A 16577-nucleotide genomic window follows, 5' to 3' on the forward strand; every position below is an offset into this window, starting at 1 on the left:
CTGTTCCCTGTTGAATATCGCCAGATAGTTGATTAATGTCCATTTAACAGTCCAAGTGCCATTCTTGGCCGGTTAAATGGTTTTGAATATCGGGGGGACAGTGCTCATTGTTTGCAGTCCTTGGATGGGAGAAGGTACCAGTCATTGAGCACCACCAGTACCTAGTGGCTGGATTTAGGGTTCCAAGTAGGTTTATTTCCTTAGCATCCCTCCGGACTGGACCAGGTTGTGCTCGCCTACCAGCAGGTGGAGACTGAGAAAAAACTCTGACTCTAGAGAGCCAATAGGAGCCCTGGCCATGTGACCTTAGCCCCAGTATTTTCTCAATCTCCCAGCAGGTAGGAAGCGAGCCCTTTAGTCTCTCTCTTTCTCTTTTAGAGGTTAATAATAAGAACAACAATGCTACTTCTTCTTCTGTGCCTAGGAATTCTCTGTTAGATGCTGGTCAGATAGGGATTTCTTTTCCTTTCTTTCTTTTATAGCCTCTGGGGGTGTTAAACTCGGGTGTCCCCGAGTCCCTCCCCCCTTCCTCCCCATCTCCCATACTTAGCTGGGAAGGGCTACCCTTTGTTTAGAAAGGTGTATGTCTTTGGGAGAGGCAGCCACTATAGAATGTTAGAAGTACAAGTATTTTTCCGTCCCCAGCATTTTAACGAGCAAGCTATTAAAAAAAAAAAAAAAAAGCCCAGCCTTCTATCCAGCACAGACTGCTAACGAGCAGGCAGCTCTGTGCTATTCTATTGATCTTGAGCACTTTTTCTTTTTCTAATTCAGCTGTTAAAAAAAAAATAGAAGAAAATAATGTTGCCTGGGCCTTTAATGAGTCATTCCTTAGCGTCCCTCCGGACCGGATCAGGATTGGACTGTTGGGTTGTGCCCGCCTACCAGCAAGTGGAGACTGAGAAAAACTCTGAATCTAGAGAGCCAATAGGAGTTCTGGCCATGTGACCTTAGCCCCAGTATTTTCTCAGTCTCTCAGCAGGTAGGAAGTGAGCCCATTAGTCTCTCTCTTTTTCTCTATAAGATTTTACAGATATATTTATAATACTTCTTCTGTGCCTGGAATCGTAATTAGAGGCTTGACAGGGTTTCTTTTCTTTCTTTGACAGCCTCTGGGGTGTTAAACTTGGGTGTCTCGAGTCCACCCCCCTTCCTCCTCATCTCCCTGGCTTAGCAGGGAAGGGCCGTCCCTTTCTCTGGAAAGGTATACCGTCTTTGGGAGAGGCAGCCACTTTTAATAGGCAGCTGTTTTTAAAGAATTAAATCAAGTAAAAGAAAATTAAAAGAATTAATTCAATTGAAAGGAATTTAAAGGAAGTAGTTTTTGCTTTCCCCAGGCTTATAACGAGCAGGTAGCTCTTCTGTCTTATTCTGTTTGAAGAGTCTTTATTTTCTTTTCTGGCGGAGCTATTTAAAAAAAAAAAAAAAGTGAAAAGTCAGCGTCTGTGACTTTAATCGGCATTTTCCTCCACGACCCTCCAGACCGGTCAAGACGCATGGGTTATGTCCTCCTACCAGCAGAGGGAGACTGAGAAACACTGAGCTTTGAATACTGTATATATAACCTGTGCAGTACATTCACTAGCCAGTATTTTCTCAGTCTCAGCAGAGGTAGATGGACAGCCTGTGCAGTCTTCAATAGTCTGGTGAGGTAGTTTGATTATATAGTCAAGGGGGTTTCTCCTCTTATTTCCTTATTTATTGGTTGGAGTATTCCCTGTACGTGGTAAAAAAAAAAAAAAAAAGTGCTTCGGGCCCTGGGTCCGGTGGGGCCCAGTTTCCCCCTTGGGGTGTTACACCTGTTTTCAGGTCCCTCCCCCTGTGCTGCTCTCTCTGGAGATGCTGGCAGCTTGTGCCTCGGCTGCTTTCTAGTATTGTAGCCTTGAGAGCCCTCACTTTTCAGCTGCCAAGGAGAAATTGGTAATATCTCTTTAAGAGCCGTCTGCAGCCTTGTTGGTAATATCCCTTCAAGAGTCGTCTGCAGTTTTGTTTACATAGCAACAGACGGCAGGCCCGTTCCTGTTACGGGCGAAAGAGTGAGAGAGAGCAGGGCGGATATTTATTGTGGGAGAAAGCTGTGAGACAGAGTGTTTGCGCCGGTCAGTGCTTTGAAGTTATGGCGGGCAAACTTCTTCGCTGTCGCGCGTGCTCGCGTCGGGGTATAGAGGCGCTGGGAGGTCAGTGCCGGCTGTGCGGCGAACCGAGGCAGGTCGCGCCGGTGGCGGCACCCCCGGTGTTAATAGTGGAGGCCCCAGCTAGTTCGGGGGTGTTGGGAGTAGCAGCAACTTCGGCAGGGCCGGTTTCTACGAATTTAGTTTTGGCGGGAACGGCCGCCATTTTGGATTCCGCGCGCCCCGCGGAATCAGCTGTTTTCGGCCCTGCTGCTCCCGGATCGGCTCCGAAGGTGACGCCGGAGGGTCCAGGAGGAGTTGGTTTTCCTCCGGATTTTGTATGGACCCTGTTTCAAGCCTGGAAGTCGGGACCCCCACCTTTAGGGGAGGGGGTTAGTGCGGCTCCGACTAAGAGGCCTCGGTTTGAGTGGGACGACGAGGAGGGATTCTCCCCAGTAGGACCTGAGGGGGCCTTGAGTGATAGCGCGGATCCTGAGGGGTTTGAGGGTCCTCAAGAGCCGGATTTGGTGGTCCCGGGGGAGGATCCTTCTGTAGTGAGAATTTTTCACAGGGAGGAGCTTGCGGAACTCATTGAGCAGGTTTCTTCCACCCTTAAGTTCGAACAGCCAGAGGCGGTTTTGGGGGAGGCTAGGCAGGTGGATCCCTTGGTTAAGGGGATTCAGCGGCAGGCTAGGTCTTTTCCCATGAATAAGGACATCCGGGATATGGTGGTTCAAGAGTGGCATTCGCCGGATTCTCCCTGTAAAGTGTCTAAAGCGATGTCTAGGCTGTACCCGCTCCCCCAGGAAGATAGAGATTCCTTTAAGGCTCCCACAGTGGATGCGGTGGTGACAGCAGTCACCAAAGCCACGGCTATACCGGTAGACGGGGGGGACTGCTCTCCGGGATCCCCAGGATAGGAGACTTGAGGCCTTCCTCAAGCGGAGTTTTGATTTGTCGGCCCTGGCCCTGCAGGCCTCGATTTGTGGGGGGCTGGTTGCGAGGGCGTGTTTCCGTTGGGCCGAGAAACTGCTTGATGACTCGGTGGAGGTTGGGACCTCCGGGGTTCAGGAATTAGCCAAATTGGAAATGGGATCCTCCTTTTTGTCTGATGCGCTTTATGATTTACTCCGTGCTTCGGCCAAGAATATGGCTATGCTAGTGGGGGCACGTAGGGCACTGTGGTTGCGAGGTTGGGTCGCAGACGCGGCCTCCAAAGCGAAGCTTTGCTCTCTCCCGTTTAAGGGGTCCATGCTCTTTGGTGAGGATTTGGATAAGTTGGTGAAAGGTCTCAGCGATGCCAAGGCCCCTCGTCTTCCGGATTTTCGTCCTAAGGCGGCGTTCAGGGGTACTTCCTCCCGAGGTCGGTTTAAGGAGGCTCGCCGGTATAGGCCCGGGAGGACTAGTGGGGCCTTTAGAGGTCGGTTTTTCCAGCGAACTCAGTCCTTTCGGGGGAATCGGCGCGGAGGCCGTGATTTCTCCGCGGGAGGACAGGGAGGACAGGTGTCGGGGCGTAATTCACAATGAAGGTGTGCGGGTCCAGGCCCTGGTTCGGGTAGGGGCTCGGCTGAGTCAGTTTTACCAGGACTGGGCCCAAATCACATCGGATCAGTGGGTCCTCGAAGTGGTGCGAGACGGGTACGCCCTGGAGTTCGACGGCTCGCCTCCCGAAAGGTTCCTGGAGTCCCCTTGTCTTTCAAGACTCAAACGGGCGGCGGTGCGAGACACGTTGGCGCGGCTGATCAGTCTGGGGGCGGTGGTACCTGTTCCCACCGCTCAACGCCGTTTGGGCTGCTATTCAATCTACTTTGTGGTCCCAAAGAAGGAAGATGCCTTTCGACCTATCTTAGATCTGAAGGCAGTCAATGCAGCCCTCAGAGTCCCCTCTTTCCGCATGGAGACATTGAGGTCGGTCATTGTCGCGGTGCGGGAAGGGGAGTTTCTCACGTCTTTGGATCTGACGGAGGCTTATCTGCACATCCCCATTCGGGCCGCTCATCAGCGATTTCTGCGTTTTGCGATTTTAGGGAAGCATTTTCAGTTTTGTGCTCTGCCTTTCGGACTAGCAACGGCTCCTCGAACCTTTTCCAAGGTCATGGTGGTAGTGGCGGCGGCCTTGCGGAAGCAAGGGGTTCTGGTGCACCCGTATCTGGACGACTGGTTGATTCGGGCAAAGTCCCAGTCGGAAAGCGAGGAGTCGACTGCTCGAGTGGTGCACTTTCTTCAGTCTCTGGGCTGGGTAGTGAACTTTGGCAAGAGTCACCTGGTGCCGTCGCAGTCGCTGGAGTACCTGGGGGTTCTATTCGATACCAGGAACGGTCGGGTCTTTCTGCCGGGCCCCCGGATTCGCAAGTTGCAGAGTCAGATCCGACTATTTCTGTCAAGGGCGGCTCCGACGGCCCGGGAGTACCTGCAAGTCCTGGGGTTAATGGCGGCCACCATAGAGGTAGTTCCGTGGGCCCGGGCGCATATGCGGCAGTTGCAGTCAGCTCTTCTCAGTCGGTGGGCGCCTCTGTCGCAGGAGTTGGATGTACGCCTTCAGCTGCCGGTTACCCCACGCCTCAGTCTCCAGTGGTGGTTAGACCCAGGCAATCTGGAGAAGGGAATGCCGTTGGAGGCTCCGCAGTGGGTGGTTCTCGTCACAGACGCCAGTCTTCAGGGCTGGGGAGCTCATTGTCTCGGTCAGGTAGCTCAAGGACGCTGGTCTCAGGTAGAAGCTCAGTGGTCCATCAATCGTTTGGAAACCCGGGCCATTCGGCTAGCGCTTCTGGCGTTTCAGAGTGTGCTGGTACGGAAAGCAGTCCGGGTGTTTTGCGACAACGCCACCGCCGTGGCTTATGTCAACCGTCAGGGGGGCACAAAGAGTCAGGCGGTCGCGGAGGAGGCGGCGCTGTTGTGTCAATGGGCGGAGATTCATCTTCTAGCGCTCTCCGCGGCACATGTGGCTGGAGTAGACAACGTGGAGGCAGATTACCTAAGCAGGCATGCTCTAGACCCCGGAGAGTGGTCGATTCATCGGTCGGTGTTCAATCGCATTGTGTCGGTCTGGGGACTTCCCGTGATGGATCTCATGGCAACGGCCCGCAATACTCAGGTTCAGAGGTTTTTCAGTCGCCGGAGGGATCCTCGAGCGGAAGGCATAGATGCGCTCCTAATGCCGTGGCCGCAGGAGTTGCTGTATGTGTTTCCCCCATGGCCGTTGGTCGGTCGGCTGATTCAGCGCATCGCTCGACACCCCGGACAAGTGATTCTGTTAGCCCCGAATTGGCCGCGTCGGCCGTGGTACGGAGATCTGGTGCGATTGGCGATAGCGGATCCTCTGTCGCTGTCAGATTCAGGGGTGTTGTGTCAGGGACCGATAGTTATGCCAGATCCGGATCGGTTCTCGCTTACGGCCTGGCTCTTGAGAGGCACAGGTTAAGGAAGAAAGGTTTTTCGGCCAGAGTTATCGATACGATGTTGAGTTCGCGTAGGCAGTCCACGTCGCTGGCGTATGTCCGGGTCTGGAGAGTTTTTGAGCATTGGTGTGCAGGTAGGCAGGTTATTCCCTTTCGGGCGTCGGTGACAGATGTTTTGGAGTTTTTGCAGGATGGTATGGACAGGGGTTTGGCCTTGTCTTCTTTGAAGGTGCAGGTAGCGGCTTTGTCGTGTTTCCGTGGGAAGCTCCAGGGAAAGTCGTTAGCTTCTAGTCCTGATGTGGTTCGATTTTTGAAGGGTGTTAAGTTACTGCGCCCGCCCCGGCGGCGGATGGTGCCTCCGTGGGATTTGAATCTCGTTTTGGATACTTTGGTGAGGCCGCCGTTTGAGCCTTTGGTTTCTGTTTCAGATAAGGATCTGTCCCTAAAGACGGTGTTCTTGGTGGCTATTACTTCAGCTCGGCGGGTGTCAGAACTTCAGGCTTTGTCTTGTAGAGAGCCCTTTTTGTCTTTTTCCAAGGAGAAGGTTTCATTGCGCCCGGTGCCGTCCTTCGTGCCCAAGGTGGTTTCAGAGTTTCATGTGAATCAAGTGATTTCCTTGCTAGTTTTAGGTGATTTGGCCGGGGATGCAGAGCAGCGTCGACTGGCCAAGTTAGATGTGCGAAGAGTCTTGCGCTGTTACATTTCCAGAACTCGACACTATAGGCTCTCTGATCGTTTATTCATTCTCCATGGTGGGGCAAGGAAGGGCGCGGCAGCTTCCAAAGCTACGATAGCGAGATGGTTGAAGGAGTCAATTGCTTCGGCGTATTTGCTGAAGGGCCGCGTAGTCCCTAAGGAATTTTCGGCTCATTCTACCAGGGGTATGGCGGCTTCCTGGGCGGAGAGTAGTATGATTCCTCCATTAGATATTTGTCGAGCGGCGGTTTGGTCGTCATTGCATTCCTTTGTTAAACATTACAGGATTGATGTGCACGCCAAGGAAGAGGCAGGGTTTGGGGCTGCGGTGTTGACCTCGGGCCTACGTGGTTCCCGCCCTTAAGATATTACTGCTTGGGTACGTCCCATGCGTCTTGACCGGTCTGGAGGGTCGTGGAGGAAGGTGAAATTAGATCTTACCTGCTAATTTTCTTTCCTCTAGACCCTCCAGACCGGTCAAGGCCCGCCCTGTCTGTACTGTAGGCCAAGAGGTCTGTAGTCTGTTGTTCTATCTTGGCAGCTGTTGAGTGTGATTTCTATGGTTTCAGACTTGGTTTGTATAAGTCTGGTCAGGTGTGACCGTGTTTGTTAGTCCACCTGTGGAAGCACATACTATATGAAGGACACAATGAAGGATATGAAGAAAGTGTCCAGTTGGCAATGACCACGTACGGGGTTATTAGTTCTAGTTGGTGTTTTTGTTTTCTCTGCTTTGTCAGGGTTATACTGGCTAGTGAATGTACTGCACAGGTTATATATACAGTATTCAAAGCTCAGTGTTTCTCAGTCTCCCTCTGCTGGTAGGAGGACATAACCCATGCGTCTTGACCGGTCTGGAGGGTCTAGAGGAAAGAAAATTAGCAGGTAAGATCTAATTTCACCTTTTTGTTATCTTAATTATTTTTCCTCTGCTATCCGGCGTTGTTAGTGGCAGTAGTTGTAAAAAAAAAAAAGAGAGGCGCGAACTGTTAAGCGCGTGCTCGCTCTTGGACGGGTCTGTATAGCTTGGGAGCTGTATTGACGGTTCCTGTTCGGGCCAGAGGCTAAACCATGTTTTGTGCGGCATCGAAGGCTATCTGTTTTTCGGCGGCACGGATTTCCTGCTTTTTTGTCGGTCCGGTCAGTGGTTTTCTCCCCCAAACTTTATTCTTCTCATTTTGGTGCGCTTGGCCGCCATTGTTTTGCCTGCAGCTGCAATTTCCCTTAACGCGGCAGCGTTTTTCTGCTTTTACTGTGTTTGGCTGTTTGTGCAATGGAAAGGAGATATTGTTTCTCCGGTAGTTGGGGCAATTGGTAGTATATTTTCCCCGCAATTAATTTTTACATGTATTTTTCAAGCTATTAAAAAAACAACAACAAAAAAACGAAATGCTACAATGCGAATGGCGCTCATTTTGTTTTTCCCTCTGTTTTTTCTCCGTCGGGGACTTTTTGGTTGCTAGCAATGTTGTGAATTAAAGTGCAGCTCAGTTGGCGATTTCTTTGTTCTTGGCAAGACTCTGATTCAAAGTGCAGCTCAGTCGGGAATTCTCTGTTTTAGACAATGGGGCGAATTAAATTGTATCTCAGCTCCAAAATAACCATTTTCCTATTCCTTTCCCTTGTGTGTGATGTTTGGAGGAAAGGTCTTCGCTATTGTCAAGCGCAGTTTTTATGGGGGTCCAGTGTACGTCACTCTGTGTCTTTCTCATTTCCTGGTGAATAGGACTACATTGTCTAATAGTCAATTGATTAGTACTTTACAAATCTGGCCATAATATCTTAGTTCCTTTCAAGCATTTCCCTTCATGGCTATGATGTTATACAGTGTTTTTAAGAACTTAACAAACATTTTCTATGGCATAGGCTATCTGGTTCAGGTGCCATGTGGATAGAACTACATTGCCGGATAGTCTATTGTTTGGTACTTTACAATGCTGGATATAAGATCTTAATTCCTTTCAGGAAATGTTCCTCCGTGGCTATGTTCTTATACAGTGTTTTAAGATCTTAACAAACGTTCTCCAGAGCGTAGGCTATATGGTTCAGATGCCATGTGCAATGAACTACATTGTCTGATACTCAATTGTTGCGTACTTTGCAATTCTGGACATAAGGTCTTACTTCCTTTCAGCAATTTTCTTTCATGGCTATGCGTTCTCTTTGGCATAGCAGATGACTGCTGCATAGGCTACATGGTTCAGATGGTTCTCATATTCTAGGAGACTCAGTCCTGTCTACCGAGCACCCAGTTTTCTCAGCTGCTTTAGAAGGCATGTTTTATTCACGTCTTCTCTACTTTCCAACCATGGGCGTATCTGCATGGGGCCACAGGGGCCTGGGCCCCCGCAGATTTCGCCCTGGACCCCCCTACCACAGACCCTCTCCACCTCCCCCTCCCTCCCGCCCGCCCGCCACCAACCTGTCGCCGATCTTTGCTGGCGGGGGACCCCAAGCCCCCGCCAGCCGAAGTCCTCTCGTCCGTGCAGGATGCAAGTTTCAACGCTTCCTGTTCTTCTGAGTCTGACGTCCTGCACGTACAACGTGCAGAACATCAGACTCAGAATTTGGAATTCAGTCTGACGTCCTGCGCGTTGTACGTGCAGGACGTCAGACTCAGAAGAACAGGAAGCGTTGAAACTTGCAGCGGCGCAGCCTGCATGGAAGAGAGGACCTCGGCTGGCAGGGGGTTGGGGTCCCCCGCCAGCAAAGGTAAGTGACAGCAGCGGGGGAGGGTGTCATTGGTGGCAAGGGGGGGGTCCGGATATGGCGGGGGGGGGGGGGGGGGATCGGGGGCGCCGGGGGGGGGGGCTAAAATGTGCCCCCTCCCTCTGGCTCTGGCCCCCCCTACCGCCCGAGTCCAGATACGCCCCTGTTTCCAACTGTCTTGGAGTTTCTCATGTGTTATCTTAGTTTTCTTCTAGGACTTACAAGATATATGTCCACTTAGGGAGTAAAGTTATCCAGTCAATTTGCATTTTCTCCCACTTAAGGATAGTGGGAGGTCCTCACGCCATCTACTTGTATTTTTGTTTCCTCTATCTATTCAGCCTGGGCACATGGTAAACATTCTGGTTTTGTCCAGTTTGACCATCCATAACATCTGCTAACCCTTTCTCTTCCTTACAGATTTTAGGGTCTTGTTTCAAGCTTTCTTGACGTCAGGTACAGTCTTGTCTCCTGTAGCACAAATTCACCACCTTTTCCGTAATATGTATTTTCCAAGTCTATTCCTTTTCATTTTCATTTTATTCTTCCTCTCTCCAGAGTTTTTTTTCTCTTGGAAGGAGATTCACTTATTTTCTGTGCATTTTTTGCCATAAGGGCATAAGTGTTGTCATAATGGGAAAGGCCAAGAGTCCCCATCCTGTTTTCAGATGGGGTCAATCCAGATTGCAAATACCACATTCATATCTCGTGAGTGTGCGTCTGTACATCTCAGTGAGGAAGGAGGCATGACATGATACGAGGTTTGGGGAGATCCGGTAAAATTAAAGGCCAGTGTGTCTCAGTCCACGCTCAACATATGGTGATCCTTTCATTTTCATTCTATACGTCCTCACTCCAGACCTTCCTTTCAATTGGAAGGGGATTCTTTCACTTCCTGTGCATTTTTGCTATTAGTATATGAGTATTGTCATACGGGGAAAGTCTAAGAGTCCATTAAGCCCTGCATCCTGTCCTCAGTTGTGGTCAATCCAGGTTGCAAGTACCACATTCATTTCTTATGGGTGTGGGTCGGTACATCTTAGTACATCTCAGTATAGGAGGAGTAATGTCCACGATACAAGGATGATGAGAAGGTCCTCATTACTAGTTTTCTTGCCCTGCTCTTCGGTCTCGCGTCGGCTCCACACACTTTTTTCTTAAGTTATGGTCGTAGTAGCAGCGGCGCTCATGAAACAACGTCTCCTCGTTTCATCCTTTCCTAGATGTCTGGTTCATTACAGACAGTCTTATTGGCAGAGTTGTCAGGTCAAGCAACGGGTGGTGCATTTCGGGCACACTCTAGGTTACGGGGTGCATGTAGCCAGGTCTCTCATTTGATCTCTCTTTTGAGCTCTCGTGTGATCTCATTAGATTTCGTAGCATGTCTCTATTTTTTTCTCTCTTTGTTTAGTCAAGTTGGCGCAGACTGTTTTTGTCTTCTCTACAAGCGTCCCACTTTCTGTTTTCTCTGGATGTTCTTGGGCCTTCGACCATTACCTTGCTGTATTTTGCAGAGTAAAATTTTACTTTCTAGCTCCCAAGAAGGAATTTTTTCTTCATTCTCTTTGGAGTCTCGGTAGTCTTTTTTGGCAGCTTTTCACTCCGTCAATTTCGTGACCATTGAAAAAAAAAACAAACTTCTGGGAGTTCTCAGTGGATAGCACCTTAAGGGGAGGTCCCAATTCTAGAACTATTTCTTTTCGCTCTGACCTTCCATGTGCCTCGCTTACTCTCTTGCTAAAAAGACTTGTCAGCGGCAGAGATAGATGCCCTCCCGTATCCAGATATTTATCTCAGATGGAATTCCCTCCGCTCAGTTGGCCTCTGTATTCTCACTAGTGCAGCACTTGGGTCTGGTGGTTGAGATTGAGCATTCTTCCTGCAAGTATGCCGGGAGCATATACACAGTGAGCAGTTTTTTGATGGCTGCATCTGTGAAAATATATATGTATATTTATAGTTCTACTACATAAGTACATATGTAATTCCACACTGGGAAAAGCTCAAAGGTCCTATTGAGCCCACCTTTCGGTCCATGGCCAATCCAGACCATGAGCACCTGGCTAGATTCCTAAACATACAAACATTCTATACATGTTATTCCTGGAACTGTGTAGTGTTTTATGGACTTCTATATGTATCTAACAGATGAAAGGTACTAACAAGTGTCTACTGTTGATTTATTCCCGTTTTCACAAATTGGGGTCTACGACAAGAGTCTCAGGTGATCTGCTTGCAGAGGCAACAGCTACAGATGATTCTTTCTCTCTCATTTGAATTGCGCTCTGAGATATGTTTTCTTCATGTTGAGTAACTGCAGCGGCTGTCAGTTTATTTGGACCTTCAGTCTAGTTTGCAGCAGGGATTTAGGTACCTTCTTCTTCTGCATAGTATTTAACTGCATTCTTGTTTTTACCTATTTAGCTTCTACTGATCAAGTACTTTTTCACTGACAGGCTTTACATACTTCCAATCTGTTGCTAGGTCAGCAATAGTCTACGATATCTGGAGTATTGTACTTCAGGATCTCGGTTTCCACTTTCTCAGCTGAGATAGATTCATTGCAGTTTTTTGTTTCCAGGCGGCTCTGCTTCTACCTTTGCCATCTTTCTTTCAGTCGTCTTTTTTTTTCTTTCTCTCGAGTCTCTCTGTCCTTTGCGCTGCGGTAGGGGACATTATATAGCGGCCACTTGGTAGGGGACAATGTTCAGCGTCGCTTGGACTTTTCAGCTTTTTTGCTTTGTAGTCATTCTATTTAGTTTATTGGCGGTTCTTGGATCGTCAAGCTTTTGGCTTCGTATTCATCCTAGTTTGGGTGTTTTCAGGGACTCTACCGCATTCTCAATGTCTGTCTCTCCCGTAAGATTACTGCTTTGGTACTTCCCAACAGTCCAATCCTGGTCCGGTCCGGAGGGACGCTAAGGAAGGAGAAATTAGATCTTACCTGCTAATTTGCTTTTCTTTAGTCCCTCCGGACCGGACCAGGCCCTCCCATGTTCTATCAACTCTTTAGATTCTTTTATTAAGTTTGGAAGTGGAATGTTTAAAAAAAAACAAACAAAAAAAAAAACGGATGATACTGTATATATTAAAAAAAAAAAAAAAGACTTTGCGTGGTCCATACCACTTCTCTGGTGGTTGCTGGTGAGCTCGGTTGCTGGAATATATATAAAGCCTTGAATATGTTATACCACTTCTCTGGTGAGAGTTGCTGGTGAGCTCAGTTGCTGGAATATATATAAAGCCTTGAATATGTTATACCACTTCTCTGTTGAGAGCTGCTGGTGAGCTCAGTTGATGGAATATATATGAAACCTTAAGTGAGTCATACTACTTCTCTGGTGAGAGTTGCTGGTGAGCTCTAATATGAATGGGCCATGCCACTTCTCTGGTGAGAGTTGCTGGCGAGCTCTAATACAAATGGGCCATACCACTTCTCTGGTGAGAGTTGCTGGTGAGCTCTAGTACTCGGTTTTGCCGAGGAATTTGTGGCTGCTAGGATTCCATACGGCACAGAAGTTCTTTCTTTCTTTCCGGCTTTGTTATTCAAATACTGAGGCTAAGGTCACATGGCCAGGGCTCCTATTGGCTCTCTAGAGTCAGAGTTTTTCTCAGTCTCCACCTGCTGGTAGGCGGGCACAACCCAACAGTCCAATCGTGGTCCGGTCCGGAGGGACTAAAGGAAAGCAAATTAGCAGGTAAGATCTAATTTCTCCTTTGATTCCTCGCAATTTCTTCCTCTGTTTTTAGTGTTTTGGGCAGCGGGCGCCGGCTTGTTTAAAAAAAAAAAGGAGCGACGAGTTGTTTCTCGGGCGGAGAGAAATCCGCCATACAGGGGAGGCTGCAGCAGCCCGATCCGTCGCATCTGCCCTACATTCTTTTCATTTTGGCGCGGAAGCCCGCCATTTTGATCCCGCAGCTGTAGCTTCTCCATCGCGGAGTTAGCGCAGCCAGAACTTGGCTCTGTTTTGGGTGTTTCGTCGGGGCCGGTGCGTCCTCTGGTTTTCAGGGTCTATTTCGCCGGTTGTTCTTTCTCCGCCGTCCCGCTCTCCTCCTATTGTTGAGGAGGTGTCAGGCGCGATTTCGGGGACCGCCACAGTGCAAGTGGCGTGAATAGCGGCCATTTTGATTCACCTTCCATTTTGTTTTCTCAGTTGGGGACTTAGTTCTCTGTTGTAGGAATGTTGCAAATCAATGTGCAGCTCGGTTTCAAACTGAACAGTTCCTAATCCTCTCCACACAGGTGTGAGGAAAACAGGACTCTGAAACCCACATCATATTAGCAGCCAAGTTTTGGATGACAGGGTTCCTTTCATATATAGATATTAATCACGATTTTCTCGTTTTAAGATTTACATTTATAACTTGACTATTAACTCTGGTTTTATCTAGTATACAGTTTTATAGTTGTCCAGTGTCAGTGGGATTTTGTTTTGTTCTGTGTCCTTTTCATTTCCTGGTAGAAAGATCTGCATTGTCTCTAAAAGTCAATTGTTTGGAACTGTACAAATCTTTGACATAATAATTTAATTTTTTTTTCAAGAATTTCTCTCAATGGCTGTAGTATTATACAGTGTTTTTCAGAACTTTAGAAACTTTCTCTATAGGCATAGAGTAGATTGTTCAGATGCCATTGGGATATATAAGCGCTCTCATATTCTCTGAGAGACAGTCCTGTCTACCGAGCTCCCAATCACTCAACTGCCTTAGCAGGCATACTTTCATGTCTTCTCTACTTTTCCAACTGGCTTGAAGCTTTCTTCTAGTAGTTTCAGGACAGAGGACCACTCAGAGTATAAGGCATCCCTTCAAGCTTTCTTGAATTCATATACAGTCTTGTCTCCATCGCCTTCACCAAGTGGCTGTGGCACAAATTCACCTTTTCCGTTAAAAGTATTTTACAAGTCTGTCCTTTTTTCATTTTCATTCTATGCGTCCTCACTCCAGAGCTTCCTGTCAATTGGAAGGCAACTCACTTACTTCCTGTGCATTTTTGCCTTAGGTGCATAAGTATTGCTATACTGTGAAAGACCACAAGTCCATCAAGCCCAGCATTCATGTCTAATGGGCATAGGTGCATAAGTATTGCCATACCGGGTAGGACCAAAAGTCCATCAAACCCAGCATTCATATCTAATGAGTGTGGGTTTGGTACATCTCAGTGAGGGAGGAGGCATGACCATGGTACGAGGATTGGGGAGATCCAGGAAATTAAAGGCCGGTGAATCTTACGTCCATTCTGAGCAAGTGGTTGAACCTACTCAAAAAAAAAAAAAAAAAAGAATTTTTCCTGTCCAGAGCGTGCTACCATAGCTGGTGGATGCCTGTCTTCAAAGTTTAACCAGCTATGAGATGCCACAGAGATAGGGCTGGGGTATGGAGCCCTAGTGTCCTTGGTCACCCTTCCTCTCCTCCCCAGAACCCAGAAAATGGCTAGTTTTTGCTTAAGCATTAACTGGTCATTTTCAGCAGTACTCTCCCTTCCGTTCTATTTTACATCTAAAAGGATGTTCATCGTGCTCTCAGGGTCACAACTTTTGGTATGGAGACTCCTCGGTCAGTCATAGTGACAGTTCGGCGAGGAGAGTATTTCACAACCTTGGATATGTCAGAGGCTTATTTACATATTCCTATTCGGCACGTTCATTTCAGATTCTGGCGCTTTACGATTCTAGGTTGACATTTCCAGTTTCGTGCCCTGCTCTTTGGTCTCGCGGCAGCTACGCGCACTTTCTCCTAAGTTAGGGTCGTAGTAGCAGCACCGCTCATGAAACAAGGGGTCCTCGTTTCATCCTTACCTAGACGACTGGCTAATTGGAGAAAGTCTTATCAGCAGAGTTCTCAGATCACGCACCGGGTGGTGCATTTCTTACACCCGCTGCTGCTCAACAGGAGAAGCAGCAGTGGCCGGAAATGGCAGCTGAGCTGATGTCGGACGGAGGGGGGGAGCGGCGGCGACCTGGAGGGGGTGGAGGGTGGAGCAGTGGCTGCGGTGACCTCAGGAGGTGGGTGGAGGGGGGGAGCGGTGGCAACCTGGGGGGGGGTGGAGGGGTGAGGGGTAGCGACCTTGGGGGGGGGGGCATGGCGAAGGGCTGAAACTGCGCCTCCAACGTTCCGAACGCTGCTGCGTTTTGATTGGCCACTTTCGCTGCTGACACACCCGGAAGTGGGAGGCATCAACAGAAGCACGAATACCTCAAGGCTTGTGTCCACGCAGTCAGCTTCAGAACGTTGGAGGTGGGTTTTATTATATAGGGTAGGACCATTCACCGACATGCAGCATGTTTCTCATAAAGCTGCGTCAGGGTTCAGTCTACTGACAAAACAAAAATCACAATTGTATTTCAAAACAAACACTTTAAAACTTGCTAATCTGCTAATTTTCATAACTCACCAAGCCATGTCTCATTTCATATTCAAAACTCAGATTCACAAAATCATGACGTTGCAGCTATTTATTGGAAAAAACTTTGTCATGCAATAAGTCCTGACTGCCAATTAAAACCTCGAACAGGTTTAATGTAAAATTTTTCAAAGATGCCCAGTCTAATTCATTATTTAGGCCCCTTGATAACAAGGTGTTCAATGTATAAATCCAATGCAGTTCCTTATAATTTAGTAATTGAACTAAATCCCTTCCCTCTCTACCCAATTCAGTCTGCTCAAGTACTCGCCAGCGTATTTCAGATAATGTGTGTTTTAAATCCAACCAATGTTTAACAATGGGAGCTGTCATCACACTGCCTTTAATGCATGACTTCTGCTCATTTTGCCGATATTTGATAGGTCTCATAGAACACCCTATATAGATTTTATCACAAAGACAAATCAATGCATAAATGACATTTGCACTCTCATAGTTGGTGTTTGTTCAAGCACAGACCTTTCTGCCAGTAACAGGAACCATCCAAATGACCCCAAAATTGAACTGGGTAGGGAGGGAGGAGAATTAGTTAAATTACTAAGGGCTCTGTTTACTAAGGTGCGTTAGTGTTTTTAGCACACCTACACTTAGCGTGTGCTAACCATGTAGGCGCCTATAGGGATATTGTAGGCACATACATGGTTAGTGCGCGTACATGGTTAACACGTGTTAAAAATGTTAACGCGCCTATAACGCTGCTTAGTAAACAGGGCCTTAAATTATAAGGAACAGCATTGGATTTATATATTGAACAACTTACCACCAGGATACCTGTCACGTCTGTGGCCGTGATCACCCTCAGCCTTACCTTCTTTCTGGGGGTCAGCAGCTCTGCTGGCTTCTGTCTGTGTTTGTGTTAGTCTTGTCTCTGTCCTGGTGTGCTGGCTGCTTCCAGCATGAACCTGATTGCTTCACTAGACCTCACCTGTGTGTGCTATGCCTCTCTAGGGAGCCAGCATCTAAGATGGCTGCCACCGGCTCTGTGCCAGCTTCCAAGATGGCTCCTGCTTGTCTTTCCTGTGGGCTCATTTCCTATGTGTGTCAAGCCTCTCTTTGGGGTCAGTGTACTTCCTGCTTCTGTCCTACTGCTGGTGACTCATCAGTGAGAGCCTTCATAAGGAAGTGCTGTGCTTGCAGTCAGGGCCTTTGCATAAGTGTTATGCTTTTAGGCCAGGTCAGGTTAGTAAGTGTCCGCTGCACTACTGCTTAGCCTCTCTCTGGGTTCCAGCCCAGCTTCTT

General features: G+C 48.3%; 1 protein-coding gene across 1 annotated transcript in view; it reads left to right on the forward strand.

Annotated features, from left to right (window-relative positions):
- LOC115482080 (synaptonemal complex protein 1-like) overlaps positions 1-16577 on the forward strand; it is a 71624-nt gene that overhangs the window by 695 nt on the left and 54352 nt on the right. The window lies entirely within an intron of this gene.

This window comes from Microcaecilia unicolor, chromosome 12 (genome assembly GCF_901765095.1).
Source record: "Microcaecilia unicolor chromosome 12, aMicUni1.1, whole genome shotgun sequence".
NCBI lineage: Eukaryota > Metazoa > Chordata > Amphibia > Gymnophiona > Siphonopidae > Microcaecilia > Microcaecilia unicolor.